At 37.8% G+C, this 24,745-nt stretch overlaps 2 long non-coding RNA genes across 4 annotated transcripts; one reads left to right on the forward strand and one right to left on the reverse strand.

Annotated features, from left to right (window-relative positions):
* Positions 1-8,224: 8,224 nt before the first annotated feature.
* Positions 8,225-18,729, reverse strand: LOC135747068 (uncharacterized). Its single transcript, XR_010531663.2, has 4 exons — positions 18,426-18,729; positions 17,286-17,421; positions 15,752-15,845; positions 8,225-8,855 (listed from the first exon to the last, which is right to left on the reverse strand). It is a non-coding gene; the product is annotated as an uncharacterized lncRNA (long non-coding RNA).
* A 749-nt stretch (positions 18,730-19,478) lies between these two features.
* Positions 19,479-23,148, forward strand: LOC135747132 (uncharacterized). 3 transcript variants are annotated; one of them, XR_010531684.2, is made up of 7 exons: positions 19,479-20,395; positions 20,963-21,043; positions 21,184-21,251; positions 21,868-21,960; positions 22,128-22,191; positions 22,258-22,356; positions 23,028-23,148. It is a non-coding gene; the product is annotated as an uncharacterized lncRNA (long non-coding RNA). The 3 variants fall into 3 exon arrangements; XR_010531686.2 differs by having other exon boundaries at positions 21,868-21,912; XR_010531685.2 differs by lacking the exon at positions 19,479-20,395 and adding an exon at positions 20,402-20,791.
* The last annotated feature ends 1,597 nt before the right edge of the window (positions 23,149-24,745 follow it).

Below are 24,745 nucleotides of genomic sequence, written 5' to 3' on the forward strand. Positions count from 1 at the left end.
CCGCAATATCTTTTGAAAACGCGGTTCATTTCGTGTTTTGGCCAACGTTATCTGCCGTAAGGTCTTATTAATGCGTGTATTGTATTTCTTGATTCCCATTAATTCAGATATGGATGTTTTTTTCGCATTCGGCAAAATAAAATAATGAAATAAAGACGAGCTGAATATCAAACACTGTTAAGACTGGCCACTGTAATATCATTAACGTTATAAGAAACTCCGTTCAAAGTTGTTCAACTACGGAATGGTTAATTAATAAAGATAATAAATTGTTATTAGTCATTATTTCTTCATTTCTTTGGGTTTATTATAAGCAAACAGTTATATAAAACACGTAGGCTAACGTTACTTTAGTAAGATTTGTATATTTTATTTTGATTTGTTAAAATTAAATTAATAAATTACATGTTCTGTCATAATTTTACATTTAAAGCAAAATATTAAACATTACAAACACGCGTATCCAGAGCACGTGCTCTTCTGCAACGCCCAAATGCATGAAACAGACACTCCCATCTCTGGAATAGCCTGCATCATTTTAATCCCGTCCGAATTGGTACATATAATCACAGACGTCCTGGGGGACACGTTGAAACTCAAATGTTGTTTGGAAAACTAATCCCGTCTGAATGGTGCTAAACACACAGATTGTAGGCAATTACTTCCTGGGCCTGATGATGTGGACACGACGGTCAGTATCATAATTCCGCCCACTTCTGACTGTACGTAGTCTATTTTTATATTTAAAGAATTTACTACTGACTAAACCACGACTCAAACACAAGTTTAGTGCAGAGCAGAGTAGCGCTTGTTGTTGGTTGTTTCTACGATCACAAATGCAGACATGCTTTTATGTTTTAGAATCCTTACCTTAACAATCTGTTACGTTCTGCTCAAGCCACGCTGGTAAAGTTGATTAATCAGCGTGGTCATATGCTTTTTCTGGACTAGATTCGGCTGCTCTTTCAAATACGTTAAGAGTCACATTTCCGGCCTACGACAAAGGTATTCACCCCAATTACAACATACTGGTTAGCTGGCCAATCAGAGAACACTGCGATCAAACAAAATCAATGCGTTTCAGGGAGGCAGGGCATAGAGGAGCAAGAATAGTTCAGTTTAGTTTAGTTTAGTTTAGTTAAGTTTAGTTTAGTTTAGTTTAGTTTAGTTTAGTTTAGTTTAGTTTAGTTAGAATTTGGGTATTTTGTAAATAAAAATGTCTCATATTTTTATATAAAATAATCTAATATTCTGTCATCATACAGATTAGACAACTTGGTGAACATTTCTGGCTTTATTTTACTAATGCACATGATCAGTCTCTCTCTTCAGCACACTGCACCCCACTACAAGCAAATCCATGCCCCACAATTAACAGTCAATCACAATCTTTTGAGCACATATCACTACATTATCTGTTTTTAATTGTAAGCAAGTGTAATGCATTGTTTTCATGAGGATACGTGAAAGGTCTGTGTGAAACCTGCTGTCTCACATGCCAAAAGGCGCACCTGCTGTCTCACATAAATGGCAAAAAAACAAAAAAAAAAACGGGTGAAGCAAATGTCATAATGCATTTCAATTTACTGTTTTGGAGTCCTTATATTAAAGATGTTGGGAACTTGGGACACAAAAAAAGCATCTGTCCACCATCATTTCATCTCAGTGTTAGCAAATTGTGCGCATGCCACCTGTCAGTGCATGAGGACCGAACTGTTCTCCTTTCAGGAATTGCACTTTAACGGTCACACACATAATAACACACATGTAAACACACAGTTTAGGGAAAAGGTAGTTTTGGACTTGTGACTATTGTGCATTACTGTATGTAGGTAAGTCATTTTCAAACATTTTAAAAAGCCACTTAAAAAAAGATAAACAAGATTACGTGACGTGCCTCTCTTAGTGTTGGTGATAAGGATTGATTCATATGTCCTTATATCAAACATTTATTGTGGTTAATTATTTCAATAACATTTTATTTAAATCATCCAGGCGACCCGCTTTTTAAAGCCACTGTGTGACAGCTGTCTATGTACATCAAAAAACAAAAAGTGTATCTGTATCTTAAAGTTGTATTTATTTGTCATATTTTCATTTTGTTTCTCTGTTCTTATTAACTTCTTAATGCTAATTTAAGTATTGGTATCATAATTAGAGAGAGAAAAATCACATATTTTCACGTAAAATTCTGGAAATTACCGTGGCAAAATCAGTCATTTTGATCCCAAAAAAATAAATCATGAAATCTTGGAGGGACTGTTTATTTATCCTCTTGGGGCAATTAATTCAGGCTATCATGATGCTTCACACATACAACCACCAGATCACACATATACAAATATTAAAAATACATCAAAAGGGTACGGAAAATAATTTACGGTATGTGGAAAATAATGCCATAAACCACGCAAACACAAAAACTAGTGTTATTAGCAATGTAATAGGTGTTCTTTAATATGCAGGGTGTTTTCAACTCAACTGTAGGGTTTTCAAGCAACTTACTTAAACAGATGTACATTCTGAATTAATCTTTTTTGAGAACGGTTTTGATTGTAAATAAAAGAAAGCTTGTTGAGAGGTTCAGTGAATTCTGGACGGCTTTGCATTTGAAGTGTTGCTTCGTGTGTGATGTATTCATTTTAGGGTACTTTGATAATTTGGACATAAGATCATTGGAAGTAACATGTTACCCCAAATTTTGCATAGTTTATAACAGGCCAGTGGTAAGTAAACAATAACATCTATTTACAGAAATGTCATCTCCTCTATTATTCAGAATAGGTTTGGTTGCTTATCAGTTGCTTCTTAAACACTTGCGAATATGTGAGCTTTGTTTTTTGACGTTTTCATCACAACATTTTGACATCACTCTTCATCTTGCCAACAGTAGGTAAAATATTAAAAACCAAGATAAAATTTTAGGATTATTGATCAATTCATCACATGGACTTGTAAGCGGCCCCATGACAACCTGCAGTCATATTGTACTGTATATGACAGATTTTCATACAGTAGAGAAATGTCAAATTACAGCCTGCTTTTGATGCACTTAATGCGGTGAATAATAGCTTATGCTACTATATTCAAACATTACACTATACTCTAAAGAGACGGTTGAAAATTGATGCTTGCGTTATAATCAAAAAGGTATAGGCTCATGTTAAAGAGCAATTATGGATGAAAACTCAAGTTCAAGGTTGTAGGTTTGCCTGTTAAAACCATTGCTAACAGACATTTTTACCAGTTGGCATATTTACATTTCTACATTTGGCAGATGTTTTATGTGAAGCAACTTTTTGTCAGTAAGTGTGGGATCAAACCCATGACCTTTGTGCTGCTAATGCGATGGTCTACCAATTGAGCTACAGGAACAGCGATATTGCCAGGTCGGACAAATTTGCTCAAAATCTCATTAAATATGCTACTGTTTAACCTATGCCTAAGATTAATTGGCATATGTCATAGCGAGAGCTTCAAACTGTCCGTGAGCCATGCAGAGCTGTGTAATTTAATTAGAGCGCACCTGCCAAACTAAAATATTGACCTTGTAAGCCTGCCGTGCTACTTGTCCGACCTTGTCTTTCTCTTTTCCATCGGTTTGCCTTTCCTCCCACACGCTGGCTTTGAGATTATCACCCGGTTGGAAATGTGAGCTTTCAGCTAAAGAGTTCATTTGGATTCAAAGCACATGCCGTGGTAGATGAATGATACTGTCCTGACCTGCTAGAAAAACACTCTCATTTTTCGATATTTGCCGATTTGAGCGCTGATCGATGACTGGGGACCGTACAGGCTGTACAAAGCCAGGTGGGACTCAAAGATAAATACACATGGGTGGTACAAGAAAAGTATGCAAAGGCTGTGCGTGTGAGATAAACTGACATGATGTTCTGGGGACCAGGACACTAAAGCTGGGTGCACCCCGCCAGCAATTAGCAACGACGGAGCGACGCTATCTCGTTCACTTTAATAAAAGCTCAGAGACTACCAGCAACATGAGCAACAGTGATTGTTGGCGACAGGAAGTGGGTGTGTCCAGCTACGCGATGAAGTCAAAAAAAGTACAACTTCCAGTACTACTAAAAGAGTTCATGTCATTCTTCTTTCAGCAGTTACTAAGAGGATGGTCACTTGTTTGTTTATAGTTGTTACAAAGACAACCAGAATTAGGAACGCCTCCTATTGACCTCATTCAAAGAGCACTCTAATGATGGTCGTTTTTTAGTACTGCCTAGTATAAGTAGTATATTATGTAGCTTCTTGTGTTCCTCATGTAGCGTACTTGGTACTTATTAATGCAAAGGTCATGGGTTCAATTCAAGGGAACACATATACTAATAAAAAAGTGGAGATTGAATGTACTAGGGCTACCATACGTGCCATTCTTTCTAGATCCTGGCCAGGAATTCGGGTGCGTCTTCCGGAAGTTGTATTTGTCGACCGCACACATCATCGAGGTTCTCACATTTCAGTTAAAAACATAGGTAACGCTTTAGATTACAGCCCGGAAAGTACTGCGTAAGTACAGCGAATTTACAGCGTATGTTTCTGTAACTATAGTGTACTTATGAAGTAGGTATGTGTAATTATAAGGGAACAATTTATAATATTGGGGAATAAAGGGGTAACAACCAGGATATATGCAGTAAAGTACTGCGTAAGTACAGCGAATTTACATCATACATTTCTGTAATTATAGTTTACTTATGAAGTACATACGTGTAATTATAAGGGATCAATTTATAATATTTTTGGAATAAAGGGGTAACAACCAGGATATATGCAGTAAAGTACTGCGTAAGTACAGCGAATTTACTGCGTAAGTTTCTGTAATTATAGTTTACTTATGAAGTACGTACGTGTAATTATAAGGGAACAATTTATAATATTCGGGGAATAAAGGGGTAACAACCAGGATATATGCAGTAAAGTACTGCGTAAGTTCAGCGAATTTACAGCATACATTTCTGTAATTATAGTATACTTATAAAGTACATACGTGTAATTTTAAAAGAACAATTTATAATATTTGGGGAACAAAGGGGTAACAACCAGGAAAAATACAAATAATATATGCAGTATGTTATAACTAAGGGCTAATTATTTTAATATTACATGGCATTATGTAATATTACATATTATGCTAAAGACGTGGGAAATTACAAATTTATCTATACAGTAAGTAACCTCTGGCTAACGATTCAAATATTAGGCCTACGTGATATGGTGTAGGCTACATGCAAAACAATTTTATGTTTGAGAGTAATTTAGCGTGAAAACACATTCACTGAATTGGCTCGATCATACTCTTTTCCACATATAGCTGGTGCGTGGTGATCACACTGGCGTCATCTGCTTTCACATGGATTCCACAAACTGCGCTGATTCAGAAGAGACCTCTGAGATGGTTGTAACGTACGCTGGGTCTTCATTCAATCATAGTCATACACCACATATATTTTTGAAATAATATAGGTATAAAATATATTTAGGCCAAGTATTTTTTTAACCACGGGGTACCATATTTTTTCATTTCATGATGCATGTGATGGAGATTACTGAACAACAAAACTTGAAATTCAGTTAATGTGTTTATGCTATTTATTAGTACGATACAATTTATTTAGAATTTTCAATAAAGGTGTAAGGGTGGATTCACTACAGTGGTTCAGTCTGTAGGAATGCCAAAATGACTGAGAAATGTTAACAGCATGATATTATAAAACTGTGTAGTTCTGGTCAATTATCACCCTTCTGCAACCTACTAACGACGGAAATAAGTGCAGTTATAATAGCAAGATATGTGGGAGAGCATTGCTAGAATATAAATATATAAATTGGAATATCTAGCGTTTAAGTATTAACACTAAATCAAAACTTAACAACAGATTTGTAAATGAAAAGGTTTAGTAACAGTACTGACTTAAAGTAACAATTGAAATGATTACACTATAAATGCATGAAAGGGTACTTAATACAAACAATTAACTGTTTCCAATGTATGTGAGATATTACCTGATAAGATAGAGAAAGAAAGAAAGAAAGAAAGTTTAGATGAAAGAGAATCACCATTTAGAACTGGAATCTTAATGGCCTAAACCCAAGAACTCAGGTAAAGAAGAAAAGCAGAGGGAAGCAAGCAAAAGGCAAATGCCAAAAGGCAAAAGCCCAGAGCTCATGAAAACCAAGACCTCTATTCTCTATCCCTTGACCATGTGACTAAACCTAACATGATACATTTAAACTGACCAATCAGAAGACCACACCTTTAACCCCCACTGTATTGAATAAACAGCTGTGACAATAGTCTGCGATCACTATCAGTAAGCACAGGAATGCAGATGGTAGAGTATGGAAATGGGGATTGTGACGAAGTTATAAATTCCTATATTTTTAATATTACAAAGGTTACTTACCTTAAGAAAAAGAGTACAGGAATTTTTGGGGTCATCAAGCAAAAATTAAAAATAGGCAAGGCAACTATAGTGAAAGCAAAGCAAGCAAAACTAGAACTATTTTCTGTAGTTACTGTGTAAATATACAATATTTTGTGTTGTTACAGTCTAAGTCAAACTTGTTACCCCCTTGTTTCATGTAGTTACATAGTAAATACGGCATCTGCGGGCTGTAAATTAAAGTGGCACTTGTTACCCCTTTGTTTCACGTAGTTACAGAGTAAGTACAGCATCTGCGGGCTGTAAATTAAAGTGGCACTTGTTACACCTTTGTTTCCTGTAGTTACAGAGTAAGTACAGCATCTGCGGGCTGTAAATTAAAGTGGCACTTGTTACCCCTTTGTTTCACGTAGTTACAGAGTAAGTACAGCATCTGCGGGCTGTAAATTAAAGTGGCACTTGTTACACCTTTGTTTCCTGTAGTTACAGAGTAAGTACAGCATCTGCGGGCTGTAAATTAAAGTGGCACTTGTTACCCCTTTGTTTCACGTAGTTACAGAGTAAGTACGACAACTGCGGGCTGTAAATTAAAGTGCCACTTGTTACACCTTTGTTTCACGTAGTTACAGAGTAAGTACAGCATCTGCGGGCTGTAAATTAAAGTGGCACTTGTTACCCCTTTGTTTCACGTAGTTACAGAGTAAGTACAGCATCTGCGGGCTGTAAATTAAAGTGGCACTTGTTACACCTTTGTTTCCTGTAGTTACAGAGTAAGTACAGCATCTGCGGGCTGTAAATTAAAGTGGCACTTGTTACCCCTTTGTTTCACGTAGTTACAGAGTAAGTACGACAACTGCGGGCTGTAAATTAAAGTGCCACTTGTTACACCTTTGTTTCACGTAGTTACAGAGTAAGTATGACAACTGCGGGCTGTAAATTAAAGTGGCACTTGTTACACCTTTGTTTCACGTAGTTACAGAGTAAGTACGACATCTGCGGGCTGTAAATTAAAGTGGCACTTGTTACCCCCTTGTTCTGTGTAGTTATAGGGTAAATTCAATACTAGAGTACTGGTGTAGATAAACCTAATTTCAGCCAAAGTTATCAACAAAAAACTAAATTACAAATTTAAAAGCATAGTAGAAACACCTTAATTTAACCCAAAACAAGTTTATTTAAAACAAAAATATTTATCCAAACTATAACATTAAATACTAACAATTTTAAAAGAATAACAAGAAACTGTCAAAACAACTAACGATGAATGAACAATTTAACAAAAGAACATCAATTTAATTATTTGAAAATAATTAACCCCTAAATTTGTTTTTTTATAGGCAACAGCTTGTTTCCTGCCTTCATTTTTTCAATTTTCGATTTCAGCTGGGGGCAGGATGAAAGAAATTTCAGCAAATCCTTTGCATATGACTGCAAGGTTGTCCCTGCAGTATAGATAGATTTCAGTCATGTGACCTTTTACGTCATGCCGTCATCTTGAGGACCTACCGAGTACCAGTAGGCTATTGACAAGCATTGGCTACCTTGCTACGACTTACGGATTTCTTATCTTTTACTGTCTATGATTCTTACGGATACAGTAAAAAGCTACGAAAGACAACATGTCGCATCTTGACTGTCATGAAAATAAACGCTACTTTAAAAAAATATATCTTGGTTAGGGTGTTATGCCTTCTCGATCCCTGATGCGTTCTTCCAGCCGCTGTCCGCTGCTACCGAACTACCACTATTTTACAACATAAGAAGGCGCGACACAACATGAAACTTTGCTCGAAGTATCACCTGCATCTCTACACATGAACGCGGGCATTGAGAACATTGTTTTTGTACACAGAGTTTACTAAAAAGAAAGGTTTTGTACAACTGACTTTGGCTGTTATGGTGTCCGCTCGTCATCTCTGCCAGACGTAAATAATCGATTTCCGAATGCGAATGAATGAATCTCATATAAGGCTCCTTTTTCAACTAGAAGGTCAATATTGTTTTTCACTTGCAACAAAACAACGACTTATCCGTGCATTTTTAAGGAACTATGCTTTAGGAGATATCATCTTTACTCTCCTCCCTCCTTACGTCGCAATTGGAGATCGATACATCTTGACTGGGAAGAAAGCGGCGAGCGGACGCCAAATCATCCAAAGTGAGTTGTTCAAAACCTTCTTTTTAGTTAACTCTGTGTTCACAAACAATGTTCTCAATGCTCGAGTTCACGTGTAGAGACATAGGCGATACTTCGAGCAAAGTATCATGTTGTGTTGAGCCTTCTTAGTGTTGTTAAAATAGCGATTTTGATGCTCACAACATATTGAAGGCATAGCTTCTAGTTCTTTTGCAACCACTTCAGGTCCTCAAAATGGCGGAAGACAAGTGATTGACGTCAGCTGACATCCATGTATAGGGAGGCACTGTGAAGTCTTCTCCCTCTGATGCAATTGCCACCTGTAATCACACAAGTAGAGAAATATTTATATATTTAGCAGAATGTCAAAAAAGAAAAAACTTGTTACACTAGTACAATAATAGGAAATGAATGGGAAAATATGATAAAAAATGTTTTTGTGTGTGTACAATTTACAAATCAGCCACGATATAAAAAAGTGCACAGCATGAATGAATGGGTGAAACTCTAAAGCATCAAGAGTGCAAGACAGACAGACAGACACACCAACCCTATATCACGAAATTACGTGACTATTTCACGCATGGAGCAGCGTGAAAATGTCATGCTTTGCCGTGTTTGAGCGTGAGCATGTCACGCTTTTCTGTTTGTGTCACTGTCACGTATTGGTTACTCAACTTTTTTGTCCTATTTTCAAACCATTGTCGCTTCGGTTTAGGGTTAGATTTGGTGCTTGTGTTATATGTCACTTTAAGTATTTGTCACTTTAAGTATTGGTTTATAAAAAAAAAGATACAAGGCTTATTCTTTTATATTTTCTAAACTTTAACCAGATTTCACCTGTTGGGGTTAGAGTTTGTTTAGGTAAGGATGTAATTTTATGTAAATCTAACCCTAAACCGAAGCGACAATGGTTAGAAATTAGGACAAAAAAGTTGAGTAACCAATACGTGACAGTGACACAAACAGAAAGCGTGACATGCTCACCCTCTGCACGCGACCCTCTGCACACGCTTCTCCCGGCTTCACTCTTCACAAGCACCTGCCTGCTCTTGTGCTCAGCGCGAACTCAAGTCATTTAAAAAAAAAATTACCTCATAGAATAACATTGTTTTAGCGTTTCTTTTTTCTTTCTTCAGGTAGTAACTTAAATATATGAGAAGGAAAATATATTTGAGTGATTTCCGATCGATTTGACACGTCTATGCTATTAAGAGAATATAATGTTAGAAGCTTTTGATAGGTGACTAAACAGCAGTGGTAAGATATTACATTTACCTAAAGCGAATAGAATGTGTGTTTGTCATTTCGTTTTACCTCAGAGTCTAACATTATTCTAGTGAAAATAAACGGCTATGGTAAGATCTGTTAACCTAAAGGGAATTAAATGTTTATTCTTTTTTAATAAATATCTGTTTTAAGTCTTCTATATTGTGTTAAAGTCACTGGTTGTTTATATATTTGATAAAATACCATGTTATCGAAATATGTGTTGAGGTATTTTATTATATTAAATTAAATTAAAAATAACCTGTGTTATAATACATTCATATAATATAACATTCAGTAATATAACATTCAATTATTCTAACGTTAGGGGAATGTTAAAATAACCTAAAAATAACAGTAGGGGAATGTTTATTTTCTTTAAGAAAACATTCCTTGCTATTAAACAAAAACCTTGGAAAAAACCATTCTAGAAACCAAAAACTAATGTTAGGGGAACGTTTGGGGTACCAAATTGTTAGCTGGGGATGGGCAGAAATAGTTGGCTTACATGGAAATCCAGGATTTATCAATATTCTACATTAAACAGTGTATTTTTTATTCGGGCTACTTGAATTCATTTCGGGCTACCAAAAATGAAAGAGTGCCTGCCCGAAGGGCTATCAGGGATTAAAAAATTTAGCAAGCCCTGGTATCTCTATGGCAAACGTGCGGGGGAGGGCTGAGCCCACTCGGAACTACGGGAGCACAGAGGGGAGTGTTAGCGGATGTTAAAGAGGAAACCGATTTAATTCAAACAAATCGATGTTAAACTACACATTCGAGTTAATCGATAAAATCGATTTATCGCCCAGCCCTATCTGATTGTGTAGTTTGTTTAGTGTGTTGTGATTCGATAGCAGCATAGCTTGCCGTTAGCTAAGCAGCTGACTGACGTATTCCTGTGGGCGGAGTTTAGTAAAAAAAAAATTCTACTGAGGTCATTAAAGCGGGAAGTAGAGGGCTAAAGTCCAAACCGGCCGTTCGCTGTAGGCTTTGAGGTATTCAGAGGAATTCTGTTAAAGAAAATATATCACCTGGGAGTGAACTTTGAGCTTCATCATTTTACAAGTATTATTAATGCTATTATAGCAACATTACAAACTAACTAGGGTTTAAAAAAAGGGATATAGAAGAACGTGACCTTTAACTAAAGGTGGCATAGGTATAACAGATTTCACACTTTTAAAACCTGTGCTTTTAATATTGTCTGAACATTTGTAGATAAATAATATATATAACATATTTTGAGTTTATGCATGAGAGCGCCCTCTGGCTTTTGGATGTGGCAGCATTTGACCATAACTTATTGAGAAACGCTTAGGTTACTCACGTAACCCCGGTTTCCTGAAATAACGGGAACGAAGCATGGCGTCAATTTAGCTGACGCTATGGGGGGAAACTCCTGTTTCGTAGCAGATATCAAATATAGATACCCCTGTAGACCAAGTTCATGAAGAAGCCAAACTCGCACAGAGTGGGCTCTATATAGGACATATTTCATAGAGGGGCGTGAGCCAGTGCGATGGTTTCAACGATCCATCTAAATAACCACTGTTAGCAACAGACATACGTGTAGTGAGTGATCTGCGAAGCTCACGAACGGCCGATTGGACTATAATATGCGGCAGAACGGTTCGTAGCGTTGGATTATACAGATACCACAATAGTGTGAACCCAGGTGCGCCCTCGAGCGCATCGGGATGCATGTAGGTAGTATTATAGTGCACAGATCGGTGAGCTTTCCAAGCGCGCCGTAAATGTGTATTGACTATAAATTGCACGGGCACAGGTGAACACTTGAATACATCGTGAATGCATATAGATGAATCAGAGTGTTATAATGCACAGGCCGGCAAGATTCTCGAGCGCGCCGTCATGTGTTCTGATAATAAATTGTGCGCACACGGGTGAACTCTTCAGTGCACCGTGAATGCGTATAGATAAATCAGTGCACAGAACGCGCCGTGAATGTGTACATATATGATTGATGAACGTAACGGTGGGCACCCAACGCTTTTCCAAGCGCATGTTATTGTATACCAAAATGTTATAGCGTGTACATGTGAGCTTCTCTAAGCACACAGTGGACGCATATAACTAAAAACCATATCGTGCATACAGGTGAGCTAATGGGCGCACCTTTAATGCAACAAACCTCAGTAGTGCGCGAAGCAGGGATGTCGAAGCTGTAAACTGACAACGTGGACGGCGGGGACCAGCCGGCCGTGTCACAATTGTCAAATGAGAAACCTCTAAGACCATGCCCATGCTCTAAGACAAGTGAGCATAATTGTCACGGAGGTGATAACGTCAAAGATCCATAAATAACCTGTATTGACAGGTGCTCTAGTGAGTGATCTGTGACGCAGATGAACAGCTGATCGTCTGATGTACGTCAGACGTATCTGTCATACAGGACCTTGGACAGTTCCAGAGCGCTGTGCCTCGGGCACCGTCCGCATCTGAGAAATGACAGGCTTATGAATAAAGTGAATGGCCAGCCGTAAAAGCATGGTTCGCTGTTACCGCCGCCGTCCGCATCTGAGAGATGACAGGCTTGTGAATTAAATGAATGGTCGGTCGTAAAAGCGTGGTTCGCTGTTATCACGGCCACATAGATATAGGTAGGGGAGAGAGCCGCCGTGCCTCTGTAGTGAGGAGAAAAGTGTTCCACCCACGATTCGCGGGGGGTTTAGACTTTCAATGTCACTAGACAGAATGAATCAGACTTTGCATAAGGACGCCTCGTGAAAGGGGTCCTAGCAGCTTGCGTCAATGTGTCATAAGGCAGGTTAATATTTTGAATCTTGGTAGTTTAAGCATGAGATGCGTATCACTCTGATTGAACATAGCTTATAAAGCGATGCAATGAGTTTATAAAGGAGATGACTCGTCAGCTTGTTCAGGGGGCGAGATCTCAGTCTGGTTCGGTAAATAATGAAACCACCGTAGTTTGCCCGACCGCATTATCACAATAACACGGTCGAGAGTGCTGCAGTGCTAAATCATCCCCTTAATGTACCGTATTTGCAATACAAGGTGATTGATATGAGACAAACGGCGTTCCACGCGCCGAAGGCTGATTGCCGTCGTAAAGCGTGTTCAACCCACAGCAGATGCTGGGCTAGCTCGTAATGACAGCACTTCATGCAGCCGTGTGTAACTTAAGCATAAGCGTCCCGGCCGTCAGCTCGGGGCGGGACCTTTGCTTAGTCAAACTGAAGTGGACTTATGAACAGAATGCCACGATATTCAGCTTTCTGAGGCTCGTTAGAGGGGTACGTGTGTCCGTCCTAAACGAGATGCCGCGCGCGTCTGACTGTGCGCACGCTTTGAGCTTTGAAACTTATTGTGGCGGGTAGCAAGCTCACTTGAGGTTGATATTACCCTTAATATCTCCGAGTATTGGAGCGGAGGTGTGAGCGTCTTCGGATCCGCTAATATAAATCAGCTATATGGCCGAAAAACGTCATAAACCGCTTGGCTGTAAGCCTTTGAGTGGCCGTCCGGAGAGGGCGCGATTCAAACGCTTGGAGCCATGCAAAAGTCTGAGGCTGTCGTCTCTCTAGGAAGAGAGAATAACAGCCGTAAGACTGAGGCGGGCGAAACTGAGGCGGGCTGCGAGCGAATTTGGCAGAAAGGTGTTAGAGACACCGTACAGTCGTGGGGTGTCAATACACAGTATATGGCCAAACCGGGTTTTTTTCGGCTGCGAGCGAATTTGGCAGAAAGGTGTTAGAGACACCGAACAGTCGTGGGGTGTCAATACACAGTATATGGGCAATCCGGGGTTTTTTCGGCAAGCGTCGATAGAATTATGGACAGCGGGCCATGTGTGCGTATTACTGATTGCTTGTCAGTAAGGCGATAAAGTGTTTAGAGACACCGTACAACCGTGGGTGTCAATACACAGTATACTAAGCACGGAAATTACTCTTTTTAGAGGAATTAAATACCGTTCGCCACTATAGTGAGGTCGCATAACCGACAGTATTACACAGTATGTTTTGATAAACAGCACACAGAAAACATTTCAGGGCAGTCCAGCCGAGGCGCGACTTAACCCTTTCTCCCAGACAGTTTCGTTCTCTGTTGATGCAGCTGTGCTGCGGAGACCAGAGCTCAGCTGTTCAGGTGCACAAGCCTCAGTAGTGACGGTGACCGAACGGCTCACGGAGCAGAGCAGTATGTCTAGGTGGTTTAATGTCAGACTGAACCCATCGCAGAGAGGAAGTCTGCCGTGAGGCCCGCGGTTTTGCCGTTTATTAAAAGGGCAGAAAAACCGGGTATATAAGAATGTACTAATATTCAGCGCACTGATATAGGACGGGACTGAATAAAGGGAGGTATTCAGGCCTCAGTATATTATAAACAAATTCGTTCTGCCTCTGATTCCGTCTAAACCAGAGAGAAATGACCAGGCAGACGAACAGTGAGCTATCCGAAGTGAGACAGGCTCAGGCCAGTAAAGCTCTATAATAAGTGTTTTAGCGCTCCAATAGAGGCGTGTCCGCCTTATCGAGCAGACGAATGAGATTGTGCCGCTCCAGGAGGGGAGGGGCATGAAGCTCTCTTATAATGAGTGTTCTTGGTGCTCCAATAGCGGCGAATCCGCCCTATCGAGCAGACGAATGAGATCGCGCCGCTCCAGGAGGGGAGGGGCATGAAGCTCTGTAATCGTTGAACACTAGACAGCTGCATTTAGAGGCAGTGAGCCGTAATACCGCCTGCTAACTAAGCCGTTAAGAGACCTCACCACTGTGGGGAAAGGGGCGAGGGACTCCGCGAGCGTGGAGCACGAGTGACTGTGCTATGACAGAGAACAGGGGCAGACCGCCCGTGTTTGCTTGTCGTATGCATCCAGTTCTACGGTTCCCCGCTTGTTCATCTCAACAAGAGAGGAACGGCAGAGGGGAGCAGCAACACAGACAGAATAGCCATGCGTCGTATGAACGGTATCACCCGATGCACTCGGGGGATTAATATATGTGCCAGAGATCTCGCCACTGAATGTGAGAGGAGCGAAGGGACTCTGTAAGCATGAACGGTTGCGGTGTGACAGAACAGAGGGGGGGTTAGTCCGTGTGTGCTTGTCTATGCATCCATCTAGTCTCATGGCTCGCCGTGTGTTCATCTCGGCGAGAGAGGAACAGCAAGGGGAGCACGAAACATGGATAAGACAACCAAAGCATAAGCGCGGTCCTGGCGTGGGAGGTGCCAGACCGGTAACGCGCTCGGAGGAAATTCATAGCAGAGAGGCTCACCGAGCCGCTGTGCTGGACGCTATTACAACAGCGCCTGCTCTTTTAGCTTATAGCTTTATATTAAAAATATTGATCTTACCGGGCGGCCGCAGGGGAGACCTCGTCAGGTATGTGTCCGCTGCACAGGGCTCGTACCACGGCAAGCAAAGGCTATCTTCGGTTCTCGGCCGGAAAGCGGCAGGGGAAGACGCTAGACCTGGACTCTGCTATCTTCGGTTCTCAGCCGGAAAACGGCAGGGGAAGATGCTAGGCCTGGACTCCGCTGCAGGGCTTTTGTCAACGGCGAGGTAAGGCTTCTTCTTTTCTTTGGAGCAGCGAGAGGTTCGCGCTGAAGGAGAAAATAATGAGCTCCTGACGATTGAACCGCGCTTATATAAGGACGTGTGCATCCCGCGCGCGGGTTCAAACGTCATTGGTCTGTACTTTGTACAGACGTTAACCAATAGGCTTCAGTCACGGAGTAAACAGGAGTTTCCCCCCCATAGCGTCAGCTAAACTGACGCAATGCGAAGTGAACCGTATTGAAAGGGAACTGGGCATAATAATTGTACAATTAATTATTACACCCCTACAGTATAGCCACTGTCCATCTGTGATGGATAAAAGTCTGCCGCACAATGGGTAACACTGAATAGACACACAACAGTACATCATCTAATCATACAAAAGAAGTAATGTAGTACCTATTATAACACAACATAGCCGTGTTTTTTAAAGGCCTTCTTTACCCCTGAACCATCCATGTACATTGTTGCCATCAATCTGTTTGTAAGAACTCTGATAAAAGAAAAAAGACAACCAATTATATACATGATAACAGTAATCGTATTTATGTGTTTGGTGAGGGGAAAGATGTGGAACTAGGGCTGTCGTGGTGAAGAAATTTCCCTTGCAGTGATTTTGCGTGGCTCACTAGCGCGCTATGCGGTTTTAAATGTCTTTCCGTTATGAGAAAAAGATTAACAAGCTATACTATTATATAAATATATTTTTTGAAAAAACTAAAATAAATTGAAGAACAATTTCTTAACAAGAAGTTTTTTTAAGTGCAAATTTACATAGCATCGGCAAATACAAAACAAAGCAGTGTCTTAAAAATACATGTAAATTAGACCGTATTTATGCACCTGTAAATGTACAAAACGAATGCAATATAGAAGGCAATGAATATTTATTTTTGGCAATTTCAATAGTATATTAGTAGATAAATTAACTTGTATCTATTAAGTATGAAAACGAATAAATCATTGTTTTGGCTAATTTAATCTGGATAGATCATTTTTAGACTGATTTGTCATAATTTCAGATCAAGCTTAAATGCTATCTATAACAACTTAAATTATATTCCGAGTGTAACTTGGTCGAAAAATATGTAGAAATATAGCCTATGCGAGAACAAATTACAGAACAAAAATGTTTAGCTCACGCGGACTGAACGAAAAGCCGTTAATTAAGCGAACTCTCTGTAAAATAGAGGACGTGCAGAAACAATCAGGTCGGCAGATGATCATCAATGTTTCTAATGTTTCAGGCAGAGACTGGTGACAAAAAACTTTAATATCTAAATGTCCAGGTAAGAGTCAAGTGTTCAGTCAGTTAATAATAAAGCAACCGGCATTAATGGCTGCAGTTTCCTCATCCACGGAGCGGACGCTGTAGATACACAAAGAAAAAAACTAAATGTTTTTATTTTAAGTGGTTTTAATGCTGGTAAGCAATCAGTTATATTATGGTGCTTTGTATTTGTGTTGATCAGTTAAATTAAAGTAATTTTAATCTTTATAACTGCATCTAGATGCAGACGATGCAGCTATTCTGTCATCTTAGTTTCACTTCTTTCACACATTCACTGTATGATTTAACGAAATATGAATAGTACAGTATTACATTTTGAATTGAAATTTACGAAAAACAAGTTACTCTCTTAACTTTTGACAATCTATTTGGCCTTTATTATACATGTATGATGTGAAAAACAAGAAGGGCATAGCTATATATGAATTTAATGTGAAAAGCGCGGTTGTTGCGGTTACGTGTCATTCATGCGGTTAAGCTTCTCAGCAGTGCGGAAATACAGGATTGCGGTTACCGCGACAGCCCTATGTGGAACTCGGTCCATTGTTACACCAAACAGCACATATAGGCTAACAACATACAAGGAGAGGAAAAAACCCTGGATAAGCAAATCACAGGGAGAGATTCAGAGCACCCACTCACCCTCGGGCCCCGGACAACATCACACGGTGAAAGATGCAAGAGTCACAACACTGGCACGGACAATCTGGATAGTAGTCTCTGGAGGAGCATGAAGGAACACAATGGTTGGAACAAACAGAGACTCCAAACAAACGATCTGACAAAGACAAGAGAGACAGGGTGTTAAATATCAGGGGGAATGAGCAGCAGCTTACATCTCCTAAAACTGTCATTTACATTCATAAGGTTTATTTTCAGGGTTTTTCCTGGCACAAAAGGAGGCGGAGGTGGTGTCATCCTGATCTTAACTTGTACACACACGTAGGCCTACCGTACCTTTAAGTGGCTTACCCAAAGTGACTTCAACTTATTATTTCTAATAAAATTTGATTAAAATGACAATTATTAAGTAAAATGTATATAAAACATTAATTATTTTACCAAACAGGAATGTTTTTAATAAAATAAAGCTTTTTATCACCTTTAACTAACTTTTTAGCCCACAATGGCCAACTGAATTAACCAGTTTTACTAAATGATCAAAGCTCATTCACATCTTGCAATCTCTGTGGTTTATTTTAAATGATTCAATCAGGGTATATTCAGGAATCATAGAGATGAATTTACTACCTTTTTCACCACCTTCACAAGATTTTTTACTACCAACACGACATATGACTGAAAAGTTCAATAGCTTAAATGAAGCGGTTCAAATGTCATTCGTGTGCGAGAACGTCGTACTGGGGAACTCGCTGTGTACAGTTACAGTATAGCCTAACTTACCGATTCAACGATCCAACGGCACTGATAAAGCAAAACAATGATGTTGCCTACGCTACGTCATATTAATTTCGCATCCAACTTTAGTGGACAATTTTTTGAATCACTTTTATTACGAACAAAAACTGTAAAACTAACATTCCTCGCGACATTTCAAAATCGTAGACATTTAAAAAAAACAAGTTATCTGCTTAATGGATCTAACTCTGTTAAATTACCTCAGAATCCTTCACAGTAATGTTACATTAACTAACGGGTAATTTCAATTCACAAAAAGAACAAATTAATCATTGCAACGTCAAATATTTAATCAAAACACAATCTTCTAAGTTTTTAAAGTCACCAAATTATGTTTTATTTCATGAGATGTTTATTACTCACCTGATAAAAGCGCCAACTTTCTCGACCTGCTTCGACTTCCCTCCCTCACAGCTGGCCTGACGTGATGACGACGTGCGTTTCAACGGTCATCAACGTCATAAATCTTCCAAATATTTTTTATTTTATGTTTTTCCGTGTATACATGTATAACATTGTCATCCTAGGTTTGCATCAATTTACACACAAAAATAAATAAATAAATTGTTGAAGTCCATTCTTTAGCTGCAGAGAAACCCAAGAATGTCCAAAAGCTATGGCGCCATCTACAGGTGGTATTAGGAATAGAGAATATAAATAGGCATTGTAGGTCCTACATTTTTCATAATTAAAATAATTTTTTTTTAAACAAATATGATTTTGTTTTAAGAACCCTAGCATTGCATCTATCAGTTAAAGACAAGAAAATTTAAATAATTTAAAAATATGTAGCATTTTCACTATGAAAACTCTAACTAATGTAAATTTTCCATAAATTACCATGTAGTTGTAATACTTTATATGCTTACATTATAGGGTATTACAATTTCATTATCAATTACAGCAAATGTATTTTAATTTTAAAGTATATAATATCACTAAAAATAAAAAATGATAAAAAAAAAATAAGTACTTCATGTGGGGTTACAGCAAAAATGCTGCCCTTTTTTGTCAAATATAATAATTACTGTTCGCTTAATTATTTCATTAACAGTAATTCACATAAATAGTTTTTTTTTGTTTGTTTATTTGTTTTACCCACAGAAGTTGCAGAATTCCAACAACATATGATTCAAAACATATGTGCCAAATGGATGCATTTTAAGGCCCCAGTTAATTATTTTATTATTTTAAATTTACATTGATATCAATTTGATGTCAATTTGACATCAACTGAACGCCTAACATGACGTTGATTTGACGTCAACTCAATGTCAAACATGTTGGCCCGTATACTTACATAATCAATTTCAGTATGGAATAAAACTCATATTTTCACAAATTAACCACCAGAATGACTTAATGTATAATCTAACTTTGAAATGATGCTTTGCAGCATCTTGATCAAACCCAGCGGGCATATGACCGACCTTCAACGTTGAAATTTGGTTGAAATTAGGTCAGTTGTTTGTTCAACGTTGAAACAACGTTGAAACAACGGTGAATGGTAAACGGTTGAAAAAGGTTAATAAAATGCTTAAAAATCAACGTTGAAATTTGGTTGAAATAACGTCAGTTGTTTGTTCAACGTTGATTCAACGTTGAAACAACGTTGAAACAACAGTGAAGTAAATGGTTGCAGAGAGACAATAAAATAATGTTTTATAATATGTGAATCATTCAGAAAAAAAATTTAAAAACTCATTTTATAAAATTGATGAAATTATAAAAAAATGTAACAAATAATTGAATATACAGGTATCGAGGTAATCTCGCGAGATTACACGAGACTGGACTGTTTTAACGGCTGTCTGCGAGATCTTGCGTAGCACCTTAACGTTGTATGCCACCCGCCAAACATAAGAAGAAGAAGAAGAAGAAGAGATCTTGCATATCACATGAGAAAATGCTTCAGAGAAAGAAGAGGTAAGGAAATATAAGTCAATGTAAACGTATAACGTTATTTTATTCACATATACAAAGTGGTATGACAAAAAGCACGATGCCAAAGCGGGGTTTTTTCTGTTAGTTGCGAATGTATTCGTTATAGTAGTTACTTTACTAGTCCACGGGATGTTCCCGCCGAAATCGGACTTCGTTATTATGAATATTAATAAATTAATATGAGGTGTGGTGTTATCAACTTAACCACTTGGTTTTTGCTTCAGAAAAGCAACTAGTTATAAATGTAGGGGCTTTTTTGGACAACTTCGGTGAAAAAGTGTTGATTTCGTAGTTCAGTCAGCGTAACTTATATCCGAGAGGTCTTACAGGCGCCACAGACACCTATCAGCCTTTTGTAAGGAGGAGCAGCTCGAGTGCGGTGCGGTCCGGTCAGTGTTAAGCTGCTTAGTTTCTTAAATTCATATTACTGATAAAGTGTTAAAACTTAGATGAGATGTTGGTTTTATGGCTCACGAATTCGCAATAACGGATACGTTTAGCAGTTCGTGTTAATGACATTAATCCAAACTTATTGATGACGTGATAACATGGGCGTCGAATCCAATATTAATCATGCTGAGGTTTTCTCGACGGGGTAATGTGTATAAATGCAGTTATAAAATTAAAAGGGACAAGATAGTCGACGTGACCCTCATGTTTCCATGGCAATCAGTCAATTACATGTTACGCTTATGATCGCACCTGCGGTCATTCGCGCAGTATCCATGATTTTAAGCGGCATGAAACACTTAAGTTAACTCCTTTGTACGAAAATATCATGTCGTGTAAGTTTGCATGTTCTATTCGAATTGAAATACATTGTAACGGTGTAATTTTGCTTACTTGTTGAGTAGTTAGCAAGTTTTAATGGAAATAGAAAATAATGGTTATCTAGACAAATGTGCTCTTGTTTTTAGAATATTTTTATAATTCTTTTGTAATGTCTTCGTTATCAGAGCTCTTCAAATTAGAATAGTGATGATGATCTTGTCAATGCTGAGATTTTCATGCATCAACAGCCACTACATCTGGATCAGGTAATGTTGTGTTAACCCTGCTATTCTACAGTATATACTTAAATGCAGTATGCAAGTGTATGTATTCATGTTCTGATAAAAGTCATTATAGAATTCTCTTCCAATATTGCACTAATTTTACTTTTTTATATTTTGTCAAGATTGAACAAGAAACAGACAGCAAGGGTTGTCAGATCAGAAACAGAATGACACACAAGAAACTTCACAGGTGAGAATTGAGAGTGGCTTTTTAAAAACACCTGCTACTTGTTTCTCAAGACTGGTTTATCATTGTCATTAGGAAAATATAAGAAACTAATTTAGGATACAATGGTTACTTTTCAGCACAGCAATTAATTTCTTTTCTATGCCACTATTCCTTCTACAGTATGTAGGCCTACATATTTCAAACACTTTGTTTTCAGTAGACAGAGGCAAAAGTTAATCCAGTGTTCAGAGTGGATGGTGATGCAAGTTTTATAGAGGCTTCATATTGACAGAAAAAATGGGTCTTTGTGGTGGTGTACATGACAGCATTTATTTGTTCTTATCTTTATGTATTATGGGTTTAATCATAATTTTTTTAATTGTCAATGAGCTGCCACCTACCCTGGTAATGCACCACCAAGATACCATGTTGTAATAGAAATTCGTAATTTACCATTTCTTTTTTGTGAAGCGTCTCCCCTAAAACCTTACAATGCATTTAATATTTGTTTTGTAACCAAATCAAATTCTACTAATCCTAATAATTAAGATGCAGTGTTTTGTATTTCACAATTTATGTTTTCTTTTTAAAAGGGGCTATGACTTGTTTTTATTTTATTATGTGTTTTAAATTGTAGGCAGATCAACATGCAATTTGAAGACGTGTGATAAAATACAGAGAGGTGAAGTAGTGTGTCTTTTCAGATCCCCATATCATTCCTTCTTAAAAGGTAATGAATAGTGTTATGACAAAAAATTAAACATTCTTAATTTATTTAAAAGTTGTACTTGGGCCACAGTTTTCTGTATTTCTTACCACAAGATTACATTTATATTTCTATACTAATGAAATTTGTTTTTCTTTTTCCAAACTTTATCAAATGCAATGATCGCTAAGATGAACCTGAAGAGGAGATTTGGGAAGATGCTGTTTCGTAAGTCTCTTTGCCAGATCACCTGTGGTAAGTTTGTAAAACATATATTAAAAATAGGATTAGAACATCTCCTAATCAAAAGTTTTTGATCAGGTCAGGATGTCTGCTAACAAGATGCCTTGCTGGTCTGGGCGAGTTTAAAGGCTTACACAGACAATCCAGAAGTTCTGAAGTCCATCTTCGATTTCATTGGTAAGGGACTACACAAAAGGCTGTTTGACCCAAACATAAAGCAACCTGTCAGTGTTTGCTTTGTTAAGCATCTCATTTGGGGATGTTGAAAATATAAAGTTAATATCACTTAAGCGTTCAGTATTGGATTCATTTGTAACCACATCGATCAGAAGCACCATTCACTACCATAGTATTCTTTTATCCTACTATGTAAGGTAATGGTGCTTCTGGTCAGTTTGGTTGCAGACATTCCTTAAAAAATCTTTGTGTTCATCAGGATGATTTAAGGTGTAGAAACATCTCTGCAACCTCAGTTGTTGCAAAGGGTCTGATTATGTATAATGTAAATATGATATGTTTTCTTTTTTCATACATTTGCAAAAGTTTCTAAAATCCTGTTGTTACTTTGTAAAAATATCTAAACAATTACAGTATCATGCAACAACATAAAATTGAAAGTGAAAGGTGTATGATTTCTGAATGCACTGTAGATTATATTAATTGAACCTCATTGCCATCTTCGTAAACACAACAGCTTTGTTCTTTCATCAGATGGCTATGCAATGTTTCAAGTCAGACTATCAAAGAAAACGCATCTTGCCCTGATGTGCAATAACAAGATTTTTTTGTACATGGGCTAAAATGCAGCATTTTTTGAAAATTAAATATCTTGTTTTTTCCCTCCTTAGATGCTGTCATCGTATTAAGTACAGCATGAGCCAGAATAGATGGGGGGTGGTGGCCATAAGAAGACTGTCAACTAAACCAACAACAAAATTCATATTTGCAGTTTTTCTATTCAGATTAATAAAATGACTTTTAAACATGATTTTGTTTCATATTTTATGACTTTATTATATATTTAGAAAATTCCACTTATGCACTACTAACTGGAAACCTAACTGTTTGAAAGAATGTGTTTTATCCATAAAAAAATATTTTAACAGCTGCTTTCATGTTTATTTGGAAAGGGTAGGCACCTGCCATCTTATTTGTCCACATTTAAACTTTACCTTCCTTAAGTGTTTAGTTCTATGAATGGGGTTGTACTGTAAGTTATGCATAGCAAGTTGCATTCATATGATAATTGCACTAAAAATGACACGTTTACAGTAAATAATTTAGTGAGTATTGCAGTGTAAAGTAAAAATCTATATTTAGTGTTAAAAACAACAAGGAAATAGAAGGTTGAAATTGCGTCATGATATCAACCATAATTCACCTATGTTGAAAGTGTGACGTTGAAACAACGTCGTGATTTCAACGTTGAAATTTTTTGCAAAACCGAAAGGTAATCCAACGTTGATTCAACGTTGGTACCTGACGTTGATTCAACGTTGAATCAACGTTGAAATGCCGACTGGGAATCTTGCCTAATATTTGACGTCAAATTGACATCAAGGTTCCCGCTGGGAAGTATACTATAATTACAGAAATGTATGCTGTAAATTCGCTGAACTTACGCAGTACTTTACTGCATATATCCTGGTTGTTACCCCTTTATTCCCCAAATATTATAAATTGTTCCCTTATAAATACACGTACGTACTTCATAAGTATACTATAATTACAGAAACTTACGCTGTAAATTCACTGCACTTACGCAGTACTTTACTGCATATATCCTGGTTGTTACCCCTTTATTCCCCAAATATTATAAATTGTTCCCTTATAAATACACGTACGTACTTCATAAGTATACTATAATTACAGAAACTTGCGCTGTAGATTCACTGCACTTACGCAGTACTTTACTGCATATATCCTGGTTGTTACCCCTTTATTCCCCAAATATTATAAATTGTTCCCTTATAAATACACGTACGTACTTCATAAGTATACTATAATTACAGAAACTTGCGCTGTAAATTCACTGCACTTACGCAGTAATTTACTAAATATATCCTGGTTGTTACCCCTTTATTCCACCAATATTATAAATTGTTCCCTTATAATTACACGTACCTACTTCATAAGTACACTATAATTACAGAAACATACGCTGTAAATTCGCTGTACTTACGCAGTACTTTCCGGGCTGTAATCTAAAGCGTTACCAAAACATAAAACATACTATTGTAGTTTCATTCTTACCTTAAAATGTAACGGTTGCTTTTCTGAAATAGAACCTGAAATAATAAGCCTCAATGACATATGTGGTCGACAAATATGACTTTTGGAAAACGCACCCGAAATCCTGGCCAGGAAGCGTCCGGGAAGAATGGCACGTATGGTCACCCTAGGCAAGGCAAGGCAAGGCAAGGCAAGGCAAGTTTATTTGTATAGCACATTTCATACACAGAGGTCATTCAAAGTGCTTTACACAGAAATGAGAAAACAATATATAAAAAAGAAAAAGAAAATGTAAAAATAAGATTTACACGATAAGATCACAATAAAGACAAAG

Source organism: Paramisgurnus dabryanus, chromosome 1 (assembly GCF_030506205.2).
Source record: "Paramisgurnus dabryanus chromosome 1, PD_genome_1.1, whole genome shotgun sequence".
Taxonomy (NCBI): Eukaryota; Metazoa; Chordata; class Actinopteri; order Cypriniformes; family Cobitidae; genus Paramisgurnus; species Paramisgurnus dabryanus.